Below are 22,475 nucleotides of genomic sequence, written 5' to 3'. Positions count from 1 at the left end.
AAACCGGAAGTTTTTATAACTGGTGTTGTTACATATTGGTGAAGAGATTGTACCAAAGATGGCAGAGGTCATGGCATCAATCTGCCGCTTCAGGCTGCTCAGCTCTTCTGTGGCCGGTTTAAGGGCGTTTTCCGCATCTTCTGCCCGCTTTAACAAGGCGGCTTTTTCAGTTTCCCAAGCTGCCCGTTCGCCTTTGAAGAATTCCTTCAGCTGCTCCATGGTTGTTAAAGCGGCGGTCAGCTCGCTCTTAACTTTGCAACTTTCGTCTTGCTGAGACTTGATGTTTCCTTGGAGATCAGTGATTTGGGAGTCTTTTTTGGACAACTCAGCCTGCAAAATACAGATGATAAGTTAGCATTACAACATTGAAGTCCCAACCACATAACAAGTTATCTACTTGACACTTGGGGGCTAATGCAGATTGCTTCTTATCAGCTATTAATTTAAAGTCTCAAGCACATAACAAGTTATCTACTTGACACTTGGGGGCTAATGCGTATTCGTTCAGATTCAGATGGATTGTCATCATTATAAATGGTGAGATTAATAGGATGTACAGGTTCATTCTAAAAAGATATAAGCCGGTTCATGGGGGCTACACCAGCAAAGTACAAATATCGATTCAAGACCCGGTTCAAACCAATATTATGAACCGACCCTTGGGGGCTACTGGAGTTGATACGTTAGACCAGCTCTAACAAAAGGACTATTGTAATATTTATGCAAAGGGAAAGTGACATTTACCTCATACCGCTCCTTCATCAGGCCTACTAAACCGGCTTCAAAGTCGCGGCTGGTATACAGGCGGTTTAAAAAACCAGAATGAAGGTCGTGAGCGCTGGGGTTGGTATAGTTGGATAACTCGGGTTTCCATTTCCCTTTGTCCATAGCAGAAATTTCTTCTTTGGCGCTGTGATTTGATAAAGCGACAGGACGACCAGGGGAGCTGAAACCAAGGCCAGTTACGACAACATCGTCGTCCATAGTCTTGGCATGGCTTGGCGGTTTATCGGATGCTTTAGCCGGACTCGGTGGATCAACAGTTGGACTTGGTAGATCAGCTGACTGGCTTGTTGGATTATTTTCTACCGGTTCAGCAAGCGTGTCGGTTGCTTGAGGTTCCGGATTATCAATAATAGTGTTAGCCTCCGGGTCAATAGCCTCTGGGGTTTTCTCCGGCTCAGTAGCCGGTTCATGGTCAGTTGGCCTATTTAATCTAGCCTTCTTGCTTGGTCTGGCCTTAGCACTGAAAAAGGGCAGACACGAAGATCAATATGACAATATAATACAAGACCAAAAAGTTAAAAGTATGGTATGCTTACCCAGGGACGGTTTTCAGAGGAGGAAGTTGTGTCGCTGACGACTCACCGAAAGATGAATGGGAAGTTCCGTGATAATTTGAGTCAGACGGATTAAGAGGATATCGGATGTAACCCGCCTTAGGGTAAAGGGTGTCAGGAGTATAAGTAACCTCTTGGCGGCGTTTGCGAACCGGCGAATTTGGTAAACCGGAGGAGGTCACCACTTGGCCGCTATGCTGAGTTGTGCGGTGAGCTTCATGCTGCTGCGTCTTTAAAAGAAAGTGCGGGTCCAAATAAGAAAGGGAGCATGAAAATTTTACTTTCTGAATAGCTCGATGGATTCTTGGTACTGGCACAGGGTCAGAATCAGAAGAAAGAATAGTTACCTCATCAGCATGGCTGGCTTCCGCTTCATCCTGATAATGATCATTGTCAATAAGTTGTATAAAAAATGAACCGAGAGAGTCAAGTTCTACCTCTGAATCCGGATACTCCAGATCATCATCAATAATGGGCTCGGACGGTTCAACGTTCCTTCTTTTCGCAGGCTTTTTTGAAGCCTTGGTCTTAAGCCGAGGATTCTTTACCGGTTTATCTTGTGATTTTTTCTTCCAGAATGGATGATCAGCCTGCATAGACAAATAGTAAGTCATCAAAGGAGAAATTTAACAAAGAATGAATAAGGGCAGAAATACGATAGATTATACCTTTGGCGGTTTATTGGCAGCATAGAAAGGACCGAGCTCGGTTTTGCTGCATACATCTATTGGCTCATTAAGCATCTTTTTAACAGCTTCGGTGACTTCATCATCAGTCAGTTGGCTGTCAATATGGCGTTGCGGGTCTTTCAGATCCCTTGTATATTCACACATTAAACCGGGCCGCCGGCTTAAAGGTAAAACGCTCCATGAAACCCAACATTGGACAAAATCCACACCTGTCAGCCCATTTGCAACAAAGGCTCTGAGCTTTGCCAGTTGAGGGGCATATTTTGCTCGCTCTTGGGCAGTCAACTATTGAGGAAAGGGATGAGCTTGGGTAAGCTGGTGTGGACGGTAACCCGGCAAAGGATTTTCATTGGCTGGGGCTGTGTTGCGGCAGTAGAACCAAGTTTGATTCCAGTCCTTAGGATGACTATGAACCTTGGCATGAGGGAAATCAACATCTCTCCTCTTCTGAATGGAAACCCCGCCTAGTTCAGTATTGGGGCCATCCGTAAACTCAGTACGGCGGTTTAGATAAAAGAAATCCTGGAACAGGTCAACAGTAGGTTCCTCTTGCAGGTACACTTCACAGAATACTTGCTAGTCGCAAATATTGGATATGGAGTTTGGACCGATATCTTGGGGATGGATTTGAAAGTTGGCAAGCACGTCACGAAATTTTTTTGATCCGGGAGGAGTGAAGCCTTGGCTCAGGTGATCAGCAAATACAATAACTTCTCCGTCTTGAGGTTCGGGAGGAAATTCTGGACCGGGGACTCGCCAATGGATAGTGTCCTTATTTGCTAAAGCGCCCGTTGCAACACAACCAGCCAGCTGTGGTTCCGTAACCCGGGAAGGAACCCAATTACAGGAATAGAATTGTTTGGCCATTTCTGGTGACAAGCTGGAAAAAAGCACGATATCTGGTTTAAAGTTCATGGTTACAACTTGCAAACTGGTGCAATAATAGAAGACGATGATATTTCAAGCATTTGGGTGTACTAAACCGGATTTCAGCATTTAAAGCAAGTTGGCGGTTTAATAGAGGGCTAATGGTATATGATGAGTTATCAAAGTTTAAAGGATAAACCGCCCACAATGGTATAGAGGCTACAGATTTACAAAAATTTCTAAGTATGGCACAAACAGATTTCACAGATCGGTGGTATAAATTTGGATCTGCCACAGTTCTTAAAAGAGGAAATAAATTTAACCTAAAATGGTGGCAGTGGAAGAACACGTTTGTTTGATTGGATCTCAGGCACTAAAAGGTGTTTTCTGAGGTTGGCAAAGGACGCTGGACTATCATCGCCTACTTCTACTATCAGTTGCAAATCAAGTTATGAGATCTAAGAACAGAAAGAAGACGAACAGGGAAGAACACCGACGAACGGCGGAAACCTAATGCAGATCTGAGGTTGAAAAGGAAATGAACTCACCGGTGTTGCGGAACAGCGGAGGAGCGCCGCGTTGCTCTGGTTCGATCAGGTTGATGTAGCGGCCTTGGTTGGTGCGAAGACGAAGGTCGACGCCGGCGGCAGAGCTCGGGTTCTGAGACGTCGCGAGGAAGAAGAAGGAGACGAAGAGAAGGGGGAAAATGGAAAGGACCCTCGACCGTATTTATAAAGATGAAAGGATAAGGGTCAAGCGCAAGAATCGAGGAGCCTAACAAATGGATATGTGACAGATTTGTCGCCTCGATTGTCAGAAGCTCATTAATGAAGGTGAGGAATATACCATTTAAAATAACAGGTGACGTCATGGCGGTTTATTATGATTCTGGATGATGACGTCATGGCGGTTTACAAGATTTATGCGAAGATATGGAAGAAGAAATTTGCTCAAGGTTTTGGAGATTGACATGAACCAGTTCAAATCAATCTGGGGCCTAATGTTGGGGATATTACTACTAGGTGTAAACCGGCCAAGGAAGCCAGGTTATCCCCATAATGAATTGTTTATACTTAAAGCCCATGAAGACAAGGAATAAGGCGGTTCACTACAGAGACTCGAAGGCCCAAGGCCCAAAGGTAGATTAAGGCCTGTAGCTATAAACCGCCATGTAATACATGACTTGTATTGTAAGGTATGACAAAGTAGAGACCAAGCCGCTATGTGTATAAACCTGCATCGGGACTCTGTAAGCCGGCGGGCGTCGACCTGTGTATATAAAGGCACGACCCGGCGGCGGTTCAAGGACGACAGACAACAACTCGAGACCCAGGCAAAGCGTATTCGCTCCCTGGTCATCGAAACTCCATCAATTCCATCACAACTAGACATAGGCTTTTACCTTCATCGTAAGGGGCCGAACTAGTATAAAACTCTCTTGCATCCCTTGTCCGCTTTAACCCCTTTAAGCTAACCCGTAGCGATGGCTCCACGACTAAGTACTTTCTCCAGGACATCTGCCGTCACAAAACGACGACACCCGCTCCTGACCAGCCTGGCCCACCCAAAGCCCCTCCATCGCCCGCACCCGCTTCCCGCCCGAAACGGTCAGCGCCGCTCCAAAGAATCGGTGCCGCATTCATGCCCGGGCAGAGCGGACGCGACCTCTCACTAGCGCCTGGGTTGAAGGGAGAAGCAGATTCAAGAGTGATGGTTGCTTCATCCGTCCAACTTACTGCTGGGTCTATGTGATTTGACGCCTCATTGGTCATTATTACTGAGGTGGTAGGACTGCTGGATGTCCCATGCTTTCGGCGAAAGGAGGTACTACTAGATTACAATTTTCTCCATTCTTACGGCGGAGGAGTGCAAGAGCAGTGAAAACACGCAGGCTCAGTGATTACATGGCCCACCTCACACTATCACCATATTTTTCTGGACACCGTGCGACACCTACAGTAACTCTTTACATAGTACTCCCTCTGTTCCGAAATATAAGTCTTTGTAGAGATTCCACTAGGTGGACTACATATGGAACAAAATGAATGAATCTACACTTAAAATGCATCTATATACATCCATATGTGGTTCATGGTGAAATCTCTACAAAGACTTATATTTAGGAACGGAGGAAGTACTTGTATAGTACGTACTGTAATTTATCAACGAGATAGTACAATGCTATGAAGCTTCTAGCTTCTATTACATGTATCTTGCGTCCAAGTTTGCCCATTGCAACATTTCATCAAATACAAAGGAGACTAACATGCATGCTATTGCATATCAATGATTGACAGATCATAGCAAATATGTACTCCCTCTGTTCCAAAATAACTTTCTCAACTTTATGCTACATACGGAGCAAAATGAGTGAATCTACACTAAAATACGTCTATATACATCAGTGTTTGGAGTATGTACTAGTAGTTCATATTAAAATCTACTAAAGGACATATATATTCCAAACAATATGATAATCTCTCTAACCAAGGTAGTAGGGACGAGGAGTAAACGGAGCGAGTAGTAAAATTTTCTCCTCGTCCTACGAGCCACCGCGCGCGTGGGCGAGGGAGCGGGCGTAAGGCGTACAATACTACTACTACTCATGCAGTCCCTAGCCATTGAAACAGAGACAGCTAAAGAAAAAAAGATCCATGCAGTCCCTAGCTCTTGAACCGTAAACCCTAACCAGGCTTTAATTTGCTGGCAACGTCGGCGCTTCCTAAGAAATGAAGTTTGCAACCCTTTGACCATCGGATCATTTTGTGCAGTTTCACAAAAATCGAGATGAGCATCCCTGTGGCAGAGAAATTGAAGAAGCGTGATTAGAATAAGATTACTGGACTAGTTGATGAGACATAAACTCATCACAAATACAATACGTAGAAGCCAATAGAGGTATGTGCAGGGCAAAGAAGTAGAGAAGTATCCACATGGAGTGATGTGGGCAGCTGGAGCAGTGGTGCAAGCCGGCTGTAAAGGGAGTTGTACCCGAGGGTTGTCGGGACGTAGCTCAACCTACAGGAGGGCGGCGGGAGGAGGCAACTACCCATGTCGCGGCAGTGAGCAATGGACGAAGGCAACCTCACCGGCTTTGTGAGAGAGAATGGCGGGGACCCCTGATCGGGACGTGCCGACAGTGGGTTTTCGCCATCGGCGATGGCGACCGCATCTACACTAAGCATCCAGCCCTTCCCCCGGCGGACGTGATCCACCGGGATGTTAGAGATGTGGCCACAGTGGTTTTTGAGCGAGAGAGTGTGAAAACTGAAGAGAGCAACCCCAGCAAGCAACCGTGTAGGCCCGTCCTGCCTGTGTATATAGTGGAGCGGTTTCCTTTTCTCTCCATATGAACCTATTTATATTGCGTACGTGCCACTGAAGAAAAAAAACTTTATTTATAAATGACGCGGCACCTACTACTCATTCTCCTATAAACCTTGCGCTTGGCATCTCCAAACTATTAACCTTGCGATTGGCTCTTCGCCTCTTTGGGAAGTCGAGCAATAATGGTACTGTAGTATATATCATTCTGGCCATATGAGACCGAATGAATTGCTGCACGTCCACCACCTGGCGAGGGTCAAGGGGCGAGGGAGATTGCGTACTATTACGTCCATTTCAATATGGACTACATACAGAGCAAAATGAGTGAATCTACACTCTAAAATACGTCTATATACATCAGTGTTTGGAGTATGTACTAGTAGTTCATATTGAAATCTACTAAAGAACATATATTCCAAACAATATGATAATCTCTCTAACCAAGGTAGGGACGAGGAGTAAACGGAGGGAGTACTAGTAAAATTTTCTCCTCGTCCTGTGAGCCACCGCGCGCGTGGGCGAGGGAGTGGGCGCCAGGCGTAGTAAGCAAGCTTCACCTCATCCTGCGAGACACCGCGCCCATGGGCGGGGGAGACGGCGTACTAAGCAAGCTTCTCCTCGTTCTGCGAGTTGACGGGACACATCAAAAGTACTCCAGTGTATAGAGCCTTGCCTCTAAGGTAGGCCCCACATGGTTTGCCTCTTTTTTAACATAACGCGTCAAGTCACAATTTGTTTGTTCACCCGTGGTAGACAATCTTCCCTCCATCTAGTGGACAACCAGTACACGTGTCAAATTACCACGTGGGCCGCCTTTTCTTACAGAAATGAGCTCCACCGTGTACCCGCGCGGGTGTGGTTGGGAAAGAGACGGGAGTACGTGCGCCGTGCGTGCACCTCTTCTCTTCGTGCACGTCCCCCACCTACGTGGGTGTGTGTGAGAGATACAAACCTAGACAAATGGCTTGTGCGTTCGTGAGTGTTTTTTGTTTTGGGGGGGGGGGGAGGTTGATTTCGTGAATGTATTTGTGGGAATATGTGTCGATGACATCTCAATTTTTTTTTGCATGCAATGTGTGTGAAATGGAGGGCTATCCATATCATATATAGAGGGTCGGGCGATCCACAAGAAGAGAGGGAGGGGTCATAGATATCGATAGAGTCGAAGAGAGGATCAAGTGGGTGGGTGCGAGATAGATGAAGAGAGCCATCGAAATTGGGTGTGTGTGCAAGTCAAATATATAGGGCGACTGACCTAGCTACCGGAACGTCAGAGGGCATAGGTCAAGTTTGTGTATGGCAGCGAGACATGACTAGAGCGCTCGATGTATCAGTGTGTGTGTGTGTGGGAGGGGGTGGGGGGAGGCGTAGGCAGAGGCCTAACTATAGAGGTAGAATGACTCGTATATGTGTTGAGAAGGAGAGACCCAACTATGTCTTAAGGGAGATCGGTCGACATCCATACATAACTGAAGGATGGGAAATAGGATGGGACAGAGAGAGAGAGAGAGAGAGGAGAGAGAGAGAGGGAGGGAGAAGGGTAGAGTGCTGGATGGGTGATGGAGTTGCTTCTCGAAGATGGTGGGAGATGCCTACTAGACAAACTGAGGGTGGAACTGCAATATTATCAATAAGAGTGGGGATGTGTTTCTGTGTGTGCCTGTGCGTGATAGATCTGTCGGGACACATCCATGGATGATGAAGGGGAACCACGTGTTTGGTAAGCAAACCTAACTAGATCGGTAGGTCAATTGTTGTTTGTCGGAGGAAGGGAGAGACATAACTAATGAGGTAGATCGATCGACGCGTGGGGAAAAACGAGTTATAAGGACCTAGCTAGCTATATGTATAGCGGGAGATCGGTCGGTGTACATCCATTTGTTAGAGGCAAATAAGGCCTGGCGAGACGGATAGACAGAGAGAATGGATCTAGGAGGTGGTGCGAGAGGCCCAGCTAGTAGCTAGATAGGGGGAGGAGTGTGCGGTTGCGAGACTGATGAAAAGAGGGGCGAGAGTTTACATGTGTGTGGGACCATATGAGAGACACGAGGCAAGGACACAAAAAGGAGGAGATTGAAGGTGCGTGTGTATGTTGTAGGCAGACATCGCTGGAGAGGTTTATCGATCGGTGTGTGTCGGAAAAGAGTTGTGGAGACTGTGGGAGAACGACCTAAAGAAAAAAATGAATGTGCGCGATGGATAGAATGCTGAGGGAGGGGGAGGGCGAGGAGGGCGTGTGCATGGATGAGAGAAAGTTAGTGGTAGCTAAAAGGTTAGAGGATTATGTGGGTGTAAGAGACTAACAAAGATCATAATTTGATATGAAAGTGGATTCATATATTTGATAGGAGATCATACTGTTTTAAACATATGCATGCATGAATATAGCGGTGATACGCGTGTTGTGGTTTTGCACATGTTATACCATAATGTGATGATGCATGGCGTTTGCAACTCACAGCTAAATGTCGAACAATCTAAACCATACTATACACTACTGGAATTAGCTAATTTGCCGTCAGCCAAGCCTTTGCCGTCAGCTGGCTGACGGCAAAGAAGGTCTTTGCCGTCCGCTTACAGAAAACGGACCGCAAAGAGCAGGCTGATGGCAAAGAACGATCTTTGCCATCAGCCTACTCTTTGTAGCCAGCTAGCGGACGGCAAAGAATCTTTGCCGTCAGCTAGCAGACGACAAAGAGAGTGGTGGTCCCCACTAACGAGCCGATTAAAAAAACTTAACGGCCCCCCTCTTTGCCGTCAGCTAGCGGACGACAAAGAGAAAGAAAAGCTGACGGCAAAGGTTTGGCGGACAGCAAAGAAATAACCTAACTAACGGCGAGACCCACCCCGCCCTGGATCCATCTCTCTCTGTTTCTCTCCTCTCTCCTCCCCGAGCCACCACGCTGCCGCCCCCGCCGCCCGCCGCCGCCCCCCGCCACCCGCCACCCGCCGCCGCCCCCACCCTATGCCGCCGCCCCCGCCACCCGCCGCCACCCCCACCAGCCGCCCCCCACCAGCCGCCACCCACCAGCCGCCCCCGCCACCCCCACCACCCGCCGCCCCCGCCACCCGCCGCCGCCCCCACCCCGTGCCGTCACCCCACCACCCTGCCGCCCCGGCGCCCCACCACCCCGGCGTCGCCGCCGCCCCCGCGGCCCCATCGCCCCCGCCTCCCTGCCGGCTCGGGGCCGCCGCTCACCGCCCCTCCAACTGATGAGCTCCACCGCCCCTCCCCCATGATGAGCTCCACCGCCCCGACCGGAGCCCTGCGGCCCCAGTCACCACCGCCACCCTTCCGTTACGAAGCCCCGGCCCCCGTCGGGTCCGGTGAGTTATTTTTCTTTTTTTTGCTGTTTAATTGTTAGTGTTAGGTTTAGTGCTAGATATATATGTGTTAGTGTTAGATTTAGTGCATGGGTTTTAGATAATTAGTCATATAATTAAAAGAAGTAGAAAAAAGAAGAAAAAAGAAGAAGAAAAAAAGAAGAATATGTAGAAGGGGAAGAAGAAGAAGAAGAAGAAGAAGAGGAGGGGAGAAGAAGAAGAAGGAAGTGTAGGAGAAGAAGAGGAGGGGAGAAGAAGAAGAAGAAAGTGTAGGAGAAGAAGAGGAGGGGAGAAGAATAAGAAAGTGTAGGAGAAGAAGAGGAGGGCAGACGAAGAAGAAGAAGAAAGTGTAGGAGAAGAAGAGGAGGGGAGAAGAAGAAGAAGAAAGTATAGGAGAAGAAGAGGAGGGGAGAAGAAGAAGAAAAGTAGAAAAGAAGAATATGTAGAAGGTGCTCTTTGGCCTTCCAGAGGCCGGCGGGGTCATATATTTGTGAATTATGAGTTAGGTCGTATATTTTTCGATTTTGTTATGCAAAACATCATACATATTTGTGTTTATAGGGTGGATTCAAATGTGCAGTTGTTTCGTCGCTGCGAGGGTGTGGTGTTTGACGACCTCCCCGTGCGTTCGACGAGCTCCGTCCCTGCGTTCGTTGGTGAGCTCAAATGACATCTCCTCCTCCCCCTTCATTTGCTCTGTTCCGGTCTTCGTGCCGATGAAACTTGCTAGCTATAGGTTTCAATCATCAGTATGCGTAACCAATATGTGTCTCCCATTCGAAAGCGTTATAGTTATAAATATGCATGCATTTGCATATTTATAACCGTGATTCTTTCGAATTGTCTAACGCTATCCATGGACAGCCCGAGTATGTGTAGATTGGATCCGACGCATAAATTTCGTCAGTGCCTCCCCTGTTGTTCTCCGGGTACACATCCTCTCTGTTTATTGCAGAGACGTGTATCAGGAGAACAGCGGCGAGGTGCTGCTGAAATTTTGCGTCGGATCCGGAGCATAGCATGGGAAAATGAACCCAATCTACACATACTCGGGTGGGATTAGGACCTATCATTACCTATTAGAGTGTAGGTTGCATGGACGTAATAAAATTAACAAAGTAGATCAACTGATGAATATATACATGGTGAACTATATATATATATATGTATTTGTTGTGTGTCCAGTAGCTCTGAAAGTCAAGATGAGTGATCGTGCATGGATGTACACCGGTCACACTGGTCAGAACAAATGGAGCATTGAATGTTTCACAAAAACCAAGGGGTTTGTGCAAGCCGCATTTGCAAATGGCCAGGGGAAAACCTGGTGCCCCTGTTTACGGTGCGGCAATTAGGAAAAGAGGACAGAGGCTGAAATGGGCAAACACCTGCAGAAGAGTGGTTTTACGCCCGATTATACGGTGTGGACATATCATGGTGAGTCTGGCCAACGTGACCGAGCTGAGGTGGATCATCGTCGCACCGACGAGCATGGTACCGGGATGGAAAACATGGTGCAAGACTTCGATGATGCTCGGGATTCGGACGAGGAGATGGAGGAATCTGCAAAGCCCTTCAATGAAATGTTGGAGTCTTCAAAATGTCCGCTCCACGAGCACACTGAGCTTTGTCAGTTGGATTCCATCTCACAAGTAATGGCTCTGGAGGCTCAGTTCAACTTGGGCAGAGAATGCTACAACGCAATGATGACAGTATTTGGACGCTTTCTACCCAAAGGCCATGTAATGCCTGCAAACCTGTACCAGTCGGACAAAATCCTCCGTGCACTGAAGATGCCCTATGAGAAGATACATGCCTGTGAGAAAGGATGTGTCTTATTTAGGCTTGACTATGCGGACTTGAACTATTGTCCCATTTGCAAGTCTTCCAGGTATGTTATGGTAGACAACGGTATGGGTGAGAAGACACAGACCAAAATCCCCGTTAGTGTTCTTCGGTATATGCCAATCGTACCAAGACTTCAACGTCTTTTCATGGTCGAAGAGACGGCCAGACAGATGACATGGCACAAAACGGGCAAAAGAACCGAACTAGATGCAGATGGGAATTTGATGATCGTACACACATCGGATGGTGTTTCGTGGAAAAAGTTTAATGATTTACATGCTGACAAAGCGGCAGATCCGAGGCATCCTCGAGTCGGCATCAGCACGGATGGGTTCAGTGTGTTTGGTCTGATGGCAGCCCAATACAGTTGTTGGCCCGTATTTGTCTTTCCACTCAATCTCCCCCCGGACAGATTATGCAAAGAAAGAACATTTTCCTGACGTTGATAATTCGAGGGCCCAACTATCCGGGGAAAAATATGAATGTGTACATGCAGCCGCTTAAGGATGAATTGCAAGAAGCCTGGGATAATGGGTTCAAGACATACAACGCCTATGGCAAACGGAACTTCATAATGCGTGTCTGGTACATGTACTCGACGCATGACTTGCCGGCGTATGCGCTATTCGTTGGCTGGTGTGTGCGTGGAAGATTCCCGTGCCCCACATGCAAGGGAGCTCTTGAGTTTCGTTGGCTTCAGGCCGGTCGCAAGTTTTCTTGCTTCGACATGCATAGACAGTTCCTGGATCCTCACCATAAGTTCTGGAAAGACAAGAAGAACTTCATCAGAGGTAGAGTTGTCAAAAACTCTGCACCACCTGCGTTGACAGGCCAACAGACCCTGGATCAGTTAAACGCTCTCGAGCCAGATCCAGAGCATCCAGGGTACTTCAAGGGGTATAATTCTAAGCACGCCTGGACTCACAAGACATGCTTATGGGATCTGCCTTACTTCAAAGACCTCCTTTGCCCACACAACATCGACGTGACACACACTGAGAAGAATATCGCCGAGGCACTTTTTGGTACATTGTTCGGCATAGATGGGAAGTCAAAGGATAATACTAAGGCTAGAGTCGATCTGGAGGCGCTATGTGATAGGCCGTTACAAAACATGAAAGAACCGGAAGGAAAGCAGAACTGGACGAAGCCAAAGGCATGGTTCAATCTTGGAAGGCCAGCTATGAGGGAAATTATCTTGTGGGTGAAAATGCAGTTGATGTTCCCCGATGGGTATGCAGCGAATCTAAAGAGGGGAGCGAGTCTTCATAAATTGAAGATATTTGGTCTCAAGAGTCATGATTGGCACATATGGATTGAGCGGGTAATGCCGGTGATGTTGCATGGCTTCATCCCCGAGGATGAATGGCTAGTACTGGCATAACTCAGCTATTTCTTCCGTGTTCTTTGTGCGAAAGAACTATCGCCTAGCATGCTAGAAGAAATGGAAGAGTTGGCGCTGGAGTTGATCTGCAAGTTAGAGAAGATCTTTCCACCGGGCTTCTTTAATCCAATGCAGCATTTGATTTTGCATCTCCCGACCGAGGCAAGATTGGGGGGCCCGTGCAAAATTGTTGGTGCTACCTAACTGAGAGGATGCAGAAGACGCTTCGACAAAAATGTAAAAATAAACGTAGAATTGAAGCATCGATGGCTGAGGCATTCATCACTGAGGAGGCGGCAAACTTTGTGATAGCACACTACGAAGCCAAAATTCGTCATTTGCATAATCCGAAGCCTCGGTACAATGTTGACAAACCTCAAAAGGGTGGATCCAACCTCAGCCTACTCAAATGGAATCTCGCACCAGCTAGTGGTTCGAAACTAGTATCTTTGGATAACGAAGAATGGCGGACCATTACGTTGTATATCTTCAACAACCTGACAGAAGTGCGGCCGTACATCGAGAAAGTTCTCGGTACATTGTTTCGCAACTTCTATTTCCTTTGAACTGCTCTTATTCCTGGATATTTCATACAGTCGATATGTCGCCATATTCTCGTATGGAGCGGTAATCCAAAAGGATTCCGGCGAAGAGTATGAGCTTCTCGCAAAGCAAGGAGGCGGCTATCCCGGTTTCATCTCTTGGTTCAAACAAACGGTAATTTCTATTAGACCATTTCATTACATTGGCTAATTTCTGCCTAATGCAACAATCCTTTCGTATTAAACTTGTAGGCCAATTCAGAGTCTATGGACGCCGAATTGAGACAAGTCGCTAATGGTTTTGACTATAAGGTCCGTTCATTTGAAAAATACGACATCAACGGGTATCGCTTTCGTACCTATGGCAAAGAGCTATCTATGGCCGACCGAAAGTCTACAAATTGTTGTGTATCTGCTATCGGCGAAGGAGGTACCGAGTATTATGGGAGATTCGAAGCAATTTATGAACTTATATTCTATGGTGACAACAAACCGAATGTCGTACTCTTCAAATGTTATTGGTTTCAACCGAAGGAGACTAGAAGGACTCATGAACATATAGGGCTAGTTGAAATCAAACAAAGCACCCATTTAGATGTTCCTGATGTCTATATTACGGCTCAATAGGTGACCCAAGTATTCTATCAACCGTGGGCCTGCCAAACTAATCCAAATCTGAAAGGTTGGGATGTCGTTTATGAAGTCCCGCCACGTGCTAGACTATCTCCCCCAAAGGAAGAGGATTATGAACCTCACATTAACCCAGACACATATGAAGGAGAATTCTTCCAAGAGACACGTCTTTCCAAAAAGCGTTTCAAGAACCACTATACTTCACCCCAAAACATTGAAGTAGACAGCGACAGTGAATCCGACATCAACCCAAAGGAGGAACAAGAAGAGCCGGAACAAGAAGAGGTTACTGCTGCGGATGACCTGTCAATGCTTGACCGATTACGTCAAGGTGGCCTTCCACATATTGATGCCACTGAACCCTATGAGCCCGTCATTGATTATAGTGATGATGATGATTATGCATTTATTGATGATAGTGATCGAGATTATTAGTAGTGTCAGGTATATAATTTTTTTATGTTGTACTTGATGATGATACACTTAAGTGATATACATATTATTATTCATGTCGGTATTTTTTTATGTTGTACTAATTTCGTTTACTCTTTGTCATGGCAGGTGTTGAAAGATGGTGGGCGCTGGTAAGTTTCTTCTAGTGTTTTGCTTAACAAATGCATAAAGACCTAGACTTAGCCTTATTTCCTCCAATATGCTTACCACAATGACCTAGAGTTAGCTTCTTTTCCTCCAAAATGACTTAATAAGCTTACTGACCTCCAAAACCATCCATTTTACCTAAGTTAGCTCTAAAACGATCTATACTTAGCTTTGTTTCCTCCAAAATGACCTAAGTTAGCTCTAGTATGCTTAGTTAACTAGGTTTGCTCAATAATGACATGTACTTAGCTTACTTATGTCAAAAATGGCATAATTAGCTTAGTTAGCTCATAAACAATCCATTTACCTAAGTTAGCTCTAAAATGACCCATTATACCTTAGTTAGCTCATAAATGATCCATTTTACCCAAGTTAGCTCTAAAATGACCCATTTACCTAGACTAACTCCAAAATGATCCATTTTACCTATGTTAGCTCTAAAATGACCCATTTTTCCTAGGTTAGCTCCAAAATGACCCATCTTACCTAGGTTAGCTCCAAAATGATGCATTTTACTCAAGTTAGCTCTAAAATGACCCATTTTACCTAGATTAGCTCATAAACGATCTATTTCACCTAGGTTAGCTCACAAACGATCCATTTTACATAGTTTAGCTCCAAAATGACCCATCACACCTAGGTTAGCTCTAAAATCATGCATTTTACCAAAGTTAGCTCATAAACGATCTATTTCACCTAGGTTAGCCCATAAACGATCCATTTCACCTAACTTAGCTCAAAAACGATCCATTTCACCTAGGTTAGCTCCAAAATGACCCATCTTACCTAGGTTAGCTCTAAAATGATGCATTATACCTAAGTTAGCTCATAAACGATCTATTTCACCTAGGTTAGCTCATAAATGATCCATTTCAACTAAGTTAGCTCATAAATGATCCATTTCACCTAAGTTAGCTCATAAATGGCATATACTTCTTCTTCTAGTCACCTTTTTCTAACTTTCTTATTTGCCTTTTTGCAGATTTCATTCACTTCACGGAAGCTAGCTTGCTATGATGGAGTGCTTGTTTTTTCTTTCATTCTCCTCTAGTATTCTTCTAGCTTGCTATGATGGAACTTGCTATCTTGATGAAACTTTGCATTGTAATATGTATGGATGGAACAATGTGTATGTGCAACTTTTTATGTATGAATGGATGGAACTATATATGTATGCATGATGAAACTTATGTGCTGGATATGTCATATGTTTGCTGTTAAATAGCCATGTGAAATATATATATATATATATATGTCATATATTTGCTGTGAAAATTGCTGGATTTAAGAAAAACAGAAAAAAGAGGCACCTTTGCCGTCAGCCGCTGAGGGCAAAGGCGCCTTTGCCGTCTGCCGCGGATGGCAAAGAAGCCACGCGGCGGCCACCTGTGCTCCCTGGGAGCTGACCCATTTGGTCAGTTTGCCTACAGCGGCGGACGGGCAAGGCTTTGCCTACAGTGGCAGACGGCAAAGGCTTGTCCCGCAGTGACGTCCACCTGACGTCATTCGGCGGATGGCAAAGGCCGGATGCTCTTTGCCATCAGCGGCGGACGGCAAAGGCTGCCATTAGCCGCCTAACGGACTAACAGCACATTTATTGCCATCGGCTTTCTTTGCTGTCAGCCGCTGATGGCAAAGGCGCCTTTGCCATCCGCTTCAGAAAGCAGACGACAAAGAAGCTCTTTACCGTAGCCTACGTTGCCAGAGCCTTTTGCCGTCCGCGGCAGATAGCAAAGGCCTTTGCCGTCTGCCATGGCAGATGGCAAAGTAGCTGATTCCTATAGTGATACATCGAACAATCTCACATTTGATTTGAATTTGTGATAATGTGTGGCATTTGCAGCTTACAACTAAATATCGAACAATCTAAACAATACTATATATAGCACATTCTCACATTTTATTTGAATTTATGGTAATGTGTGGTGTTTGCAACTCACATCTAAATATTGTAGGCATAGGGGGCAGGGCACCATACATAATGTGATAAACACATTATACATATGAGACATGGTTTAGTTTGTGAAGATCTAGCTAGATCTTGAAATGTACTATGATTTGAAATCAACATTAAGTGGATTCAAAAAATCGAGTTTGAGTTCATATAGTACACATAGTTCATATGTAACTCGAGACTAATCATGTGGTGTGCTGTGAACATAATACACAAACGATGGTTTAACTTGACAATAATGACGATTGTAGATCTTACTAAAACAGAGAAACGAATTCAAATGCTTTGACTTCACAACAATCATTATTGTAGATCTTATTCAAATAGAGAAACAAATTCAAGTTTAGTTCATATTGAAGCGGTAGTATATACGTTTGGAATGCACTAAAACGTTCATTTGAGTACTAGGTTGCATGCATTATACACGTAGCGAAATATTTTAATTGAACATAACATGAATTAAAAGTTTTGAATGACATTTGTAGTGCGAATTGATTTGGTACAGTACATGTTAGGCTTGTCCGGAAATTTCAACCCGCGCCTTGTTAGCCCGAAATATTTAAGATATATCTTTGTGTTGTTGTGCTCCGGCAACTCCCTCCATCTCAACCCGTGCGTTGCTATTCCAAAATTACAACGCGCGCGAAAACTCCCACCTCCTCTGAGATCCCGACAACCGAAATGCCCGTGATACCCCTGAACCGAAAGAACCGCCTCAAATCGGTGGGGGTACTTTTGTAACTTACCCCACATTTCGGACAAGCGCGTACCTAAGCCATGGTTCCCCACTCCCATCCCATCCGCCTACGCATTCGTACACCGAGGCCGGCAAAACTGCGAAGCCCCACACCCTCCTCCGTCCGCCACCCAGCCGGAGCCTCTTCCCCGACGACGTCGTCCACAGCAACACCTCGACGTCCCTCATCCACCGTACCGGATGAGGATCCGTCGTCGATCTGGTCGTCTCGCCGGTTCAGCCACCCCGTCCTCCACCTCCAAGGAGCTGCCCCAACGTTCCCCTCGTCTTTCACGCCACCTCCATTCCCACACCGCTGTCTTCACCTGCACCACCGGAAGAGCATCATCATCACCGTTTCCTCGGATGAAGCTGCGGCCTAATTGGCGCCACCAAAGAGGTTGTACACTAACTACCGCATTTTCTTCTTGATTCGATCTCATGGTGCTGCCGGCGCTCGGTCCCGAGCCGACACGGCACGGCTCCATCCATGGCGGCATCGCGAGCCACTTCCTCCACGGCGTCGCTCCCTCGGCGGCAACGTCCACATCAGTAGGAGATGCTGCTGCTTTAGCTCTCGCTCGCGCTGCTGCTCTGCTCTTGCTCTCGGTCCCCTGCCTACTCTGCTCTTGCTCTTGCTCTTGCTCTTGCTGCTACTCTCGCTCTTGCTCTTGCTTGCGATGCTGCTCCGATTTAGCTACACTTCAGTTGACTGAATCGACTTTTGGGTCAGTCGATTTTCAGGTGGGTGGGGGGGGGGGGGGGGCTCGCCGGAGTTAAGGAAGAACCAACCGCAGCGGGGAGGGGGCTCGCCGAAGAGGTACCCACTATCTATCTTAGGGTTCAGGGTGGGGGCGGTGGTCGCCGGCGGTGGTGGGGCGGTGGCGTGGGGATCGCCGGAGAAAAAGCTCGGCACGGGGGGGGGGGCTACAGGGATGGCCGCGGCAGTGGCGGACCGGCGGTGGGGAGTGTTTTCGGGGCAGGCGGGGCGGCGGGGGGCTGCTGTTTGGCCAGTGGTGGCTGGCGGCTCAGGGGGTGGAGGTTGAAGATGAACTGCATGCCCTTGATTTCGTATCCAACGGTTGCAAAATCGACTAACCAGAGATGAAAAAGTGAGTCGACTGACATGTAGCCTCACCTCTAGTGCGTTCAGTTTCGATAGTAAAATTCAGTTTCGACAGCAAAATTCAGTTTCGACAGTTAAGTTCAGTTTCGATAGTTAATTTCAGTTTCAACAGTTAAGTTCAAAGATGAGCGGCTGATGTATACATCTAGCATTTGGTGGTTATGTATTTTACGTCATCTATTAGAGATGCTATTAGAATTCCACTCAGGTTAATGTTGTCTCTCTTGTCCTGCTTCAGCCTTGGCGTCGTACAACTCACCAGAGCTGCTCCAACGACGAAACCCTCCATCACAGCGGATCAGTACCTCGGGCTCCATCTCCAGACGCCTAATGTCTTCTTCCCCTCCTCCGACAGCCAAGTCAGCCGGAGCATCCTCACCGGCCAACCCAAACAGGCTGAGATCGACATGGCTTCGCCAAAGAGGTTGTACACTTCTTGTGGTTTGACTTAATCTCACCATCCTTCTTTGCATCCTGTGATCTTCCAATTCTTGTGAACCAAACACCCAGATTGGCAGAAACCATGTGTTTTTAAATTCTCTGTTTTGCACGTGCATTCCTATCCTATTCCTGTCTATTTCCTATCCCTGCATTGTTAGAATCCTCAAATTCAAACAAGCCCTTACACAATTACTTCTGTTACAGATATGTGTCAAAGAAAACCTTGTGTGGTTTGTCCTGCTCCTGCGGTGCTGTGTTCCAACCCAGCTCAGCTGCTCCAACGACGGAAGGGTTCACCACAGCAGGGATCCGCTCTCCAGACTGTCTTTCGCCGCCTCAGATCTTCTTCCCCGCCGCCGGCAACCACGACAACTGCATTACCATCATCAACTAAGCAGATGACCTTGAGGACTACACGGGTCCGCAAGAGAGGTCGCACTCTTTCGTGTCTACTTACGTTATGCATAGCTTAATATGATGACATGCTACTTTATCATCGTGTTCACCTATTAGACTTTGAGTCAGGTCCAAAATAATGCTGAAAGTTGAGTTTTTAAATGGTTATGGGGTACATATTGGGGCAACAATCAGTACTATCAGTCTACTATCTGGTTAATCTCGGGTGTCTACTATGAGTTTCATGTTGGGTGCAAACAAACATTAAAGGAGCCATTATCTGTATTTTTTAACTAAAGCTATTATCTGCCTGCTATCATTTGTTTTGGGTCTATCCACAGTTTGCTACCATCACTCTGGATTTGTCCATGCACTCCTTACATAATCTCACTATGTTTAATTCCTATGCATGTCAGTTATTATACACAATGGAACTGAACATGTAGAGCAAAAGAGACGAGCCTTGCGTGGCAATAAAATTTCATGCAGACGTCGCTGCATGGTGGGCGCAAAGGCAGCACCACCTCCACCCATTTCTGATCGTAATCAAGAGGAAGATAACTGTTCTGAGGGGGATTCAGAAGCAGAAGACAACTCCTATTTACCCCATGAGGTCTTCGCTCTAACTTGGCATGCTGATGTTGGTAATATCATGCATATGGTGCCTTGCATTGCTTACTGTATACATCAAAGATGTCATCCTCTTAGTTTAGACATGCTTTGTGTCAACGCCATTTGTTTAGTTTCTTTATCGTATATGTGAATCATGCAATGCCATCTTGTTTAGCGAGGCATCATCTATGTGAATTTTGCAATGCCACGCTGGTTAGCCAGTCATCTTAAATGTGAATTATATCATGACATCATTTTTTTATTATGTGTTAAATTTGTGAATTTTTTTAGTACATTCAATTACTCTTCCTATGCATCAGCCATTCGGCAGAGTCATGGAAAAATCTAGAGTGGAAACAAGGTCTTCAGAGCAGACAATGCTATCTGACGAAGCGCATGTCTTGCTGGTTACAGATAGCTCCTCAGAGGAGGATTCAGAAACAGATGACCAGTCCTATTCCCCCCTGAGGTGCATTCTCTAACTTGGTAGGGTTATGTTGCTCATATCATGCGTATGGTATCTTGCATTGCTATGTCATTTGCTTAGTTTAGACATGATTTGTGTGAATGCCACCTATTTAGTGTCTAATTACCATATATGTGAATTATGCAATGCCATCTTTTTGCAAGACATTATATATGTGAATTATGCAATGCTATCTTGTTGCAAGGCATTATATATGTGAATTATGCAATGCCATGCTGTTTAGCCAAGCGTCATATATGTGAACTATATCATGCCGTCCTTTTTTTGTATTTCTCATTGCTTTTGTCAACAATGTTTGTATATTCTACTGCTCTTCCTGTGCATCAGCCATTTGAATGGGTGATGGAGAAATCTAGAGTGAAAACAAGGTCTTCAGAGCAGACAATGCTACCTGGTGAAGCAGATATGTTGCTGGTTATAGATAGCTCTTCAGAGGAGGATTCAGAGGCAGATGACCAGTCCTATTATCCCCCTGAGGTGTATGCTCAAACTTGGCAGGGTTATATTACTCATATCATGCATATGTTGTATTGCAATGCTTAGTTTTTACATCATATACACGATATTGAATGCCATCTCCTTAGTTGACACATCATATATGCGATTGCCCTCTGCTCACTTTCTTAGTATATAAATCATATATTTGAATTATATCATGCCATGATGTTTACATAGACAACATGTATCTGAATTATGGCATGCCAACCCATTTTCTAAAGACATAATATAGTTATATCATCTCATCCTGTTCACATGGTCATCATATTTTGAATTATGTCATTCTATCCGTGAATTATATCATGCCATCATGTTTCCATCGACGGCATGTTTGTGATTTATGGCATGCCAACAACTTTAATAGACACATCGTATAGTTATATCATGTCATCCTGTTTACATAGTCATCATATTTTGAAGTATGTCATTCTATCCTGTTTAGTTAGCCATCATACATGTGAAATTGTGTCATGCTATCCTGTTTAATTATCAATCATATATTTGAAATAATGTCTTGCTATTGTGTTTGGTTAGACAACATAAATGTGAATTATTTCATGCCCTGTTTTCTTCCCTACTATCCATTGCACCTGTCTATCTTACAATGTCTGTACATTCAATTATTTTCTTGTTTATCAGCCATTTCAATTGGAGGGGGTGATGGCAGTATCTGTGGGAGTAAAAACACGGTCTTCAGAAAAGATCGTGCTACCTGTCGATGGAGATAGAACCACGGTTGTCCTTGCCCAAGAACCAGCCCCACCACACATAACCCAGACTCACGCAGATTGTACCCCTACCCAGTTGGACAGAGAACCAGCTACACCCCTTCTAACCCCAACTCCAGCAGATAGTAACCCAGTTCCCGTTGACACAGCACCGTCCCCACCACAGAGCACCCAAACACGAGCAGTTAGTAAGGCAACTGCAGTGCCCATAGCACGAGGACCACCACTCCGAACCCCAAGTCAACGCTTAAAGCAGAAGAAGAATTATTCTCAGCTCAGGTTCCGTAGCTATGGTTCATACTACTTTGCTCTTGCATCACTGTATTTACTCATACCAACTAATTCCAAATTTGAAGGATGCAATTGAAACTCCAATGGTGCAACAGGTATGTTTTAAACCTGTTTCTTTAACGTGTTTGCTGTTGTAACTTGCTCTATGTTGATTTCAGTTTCAATTGAATAAACAGTTATGTTCTCATGCCATGCACATTACAAGTGTTGTTATTGCTGTGTAGTTTCCCACACTTATATTCTGTCTATGCTGCTTTGTCTTAAATAGATATGATTCGAACTGTATCTATCTTGATTTGGCAACATAAACTAGAATGATATAGACCATACAGTGACCATACTACATAGATATATGTTTGTTGCATGCTGTTATCCTGTCCACCTTACTATTGAACTGGTTTACCAAAATGAGTTTCATATGCTACATTGTAAACCTGTGATGTGTTTGTTTGTTTCTCCTTTAGAACGCGGATAAAATATTGGAGAAGTGTACCTCGTTATGGAATGGTAAAGGAAGTAATGCACATCAGGTTCAAGATAGTGAGACAACCCTGTTGTTCTCCAAGAAAGCTGATAAAAACTATATTGAAGACACTGAGACAACCCCAAAGTCCTGTCTTGATGTAGTGTTCGAGTTACTGGCTACTGCTGCTGG

Source organism: Aegilops tauschii, chromosome 7 (assembly GCF_002575655.3).
Source record: "Aegilops tauschii subsp. strangulata cultivar AL8/78 chromosome 7, Aet v6.0, whole genome shotgun sequence".
NCBI lineage: Eukaryota > Viridiplantae > Streptophyta > Magnoliopsida > Poales > Poaceae > Aegilops > Aegilops tauschii.
This window is presented reverse-complemented; position numbering follows the sequence as displayed.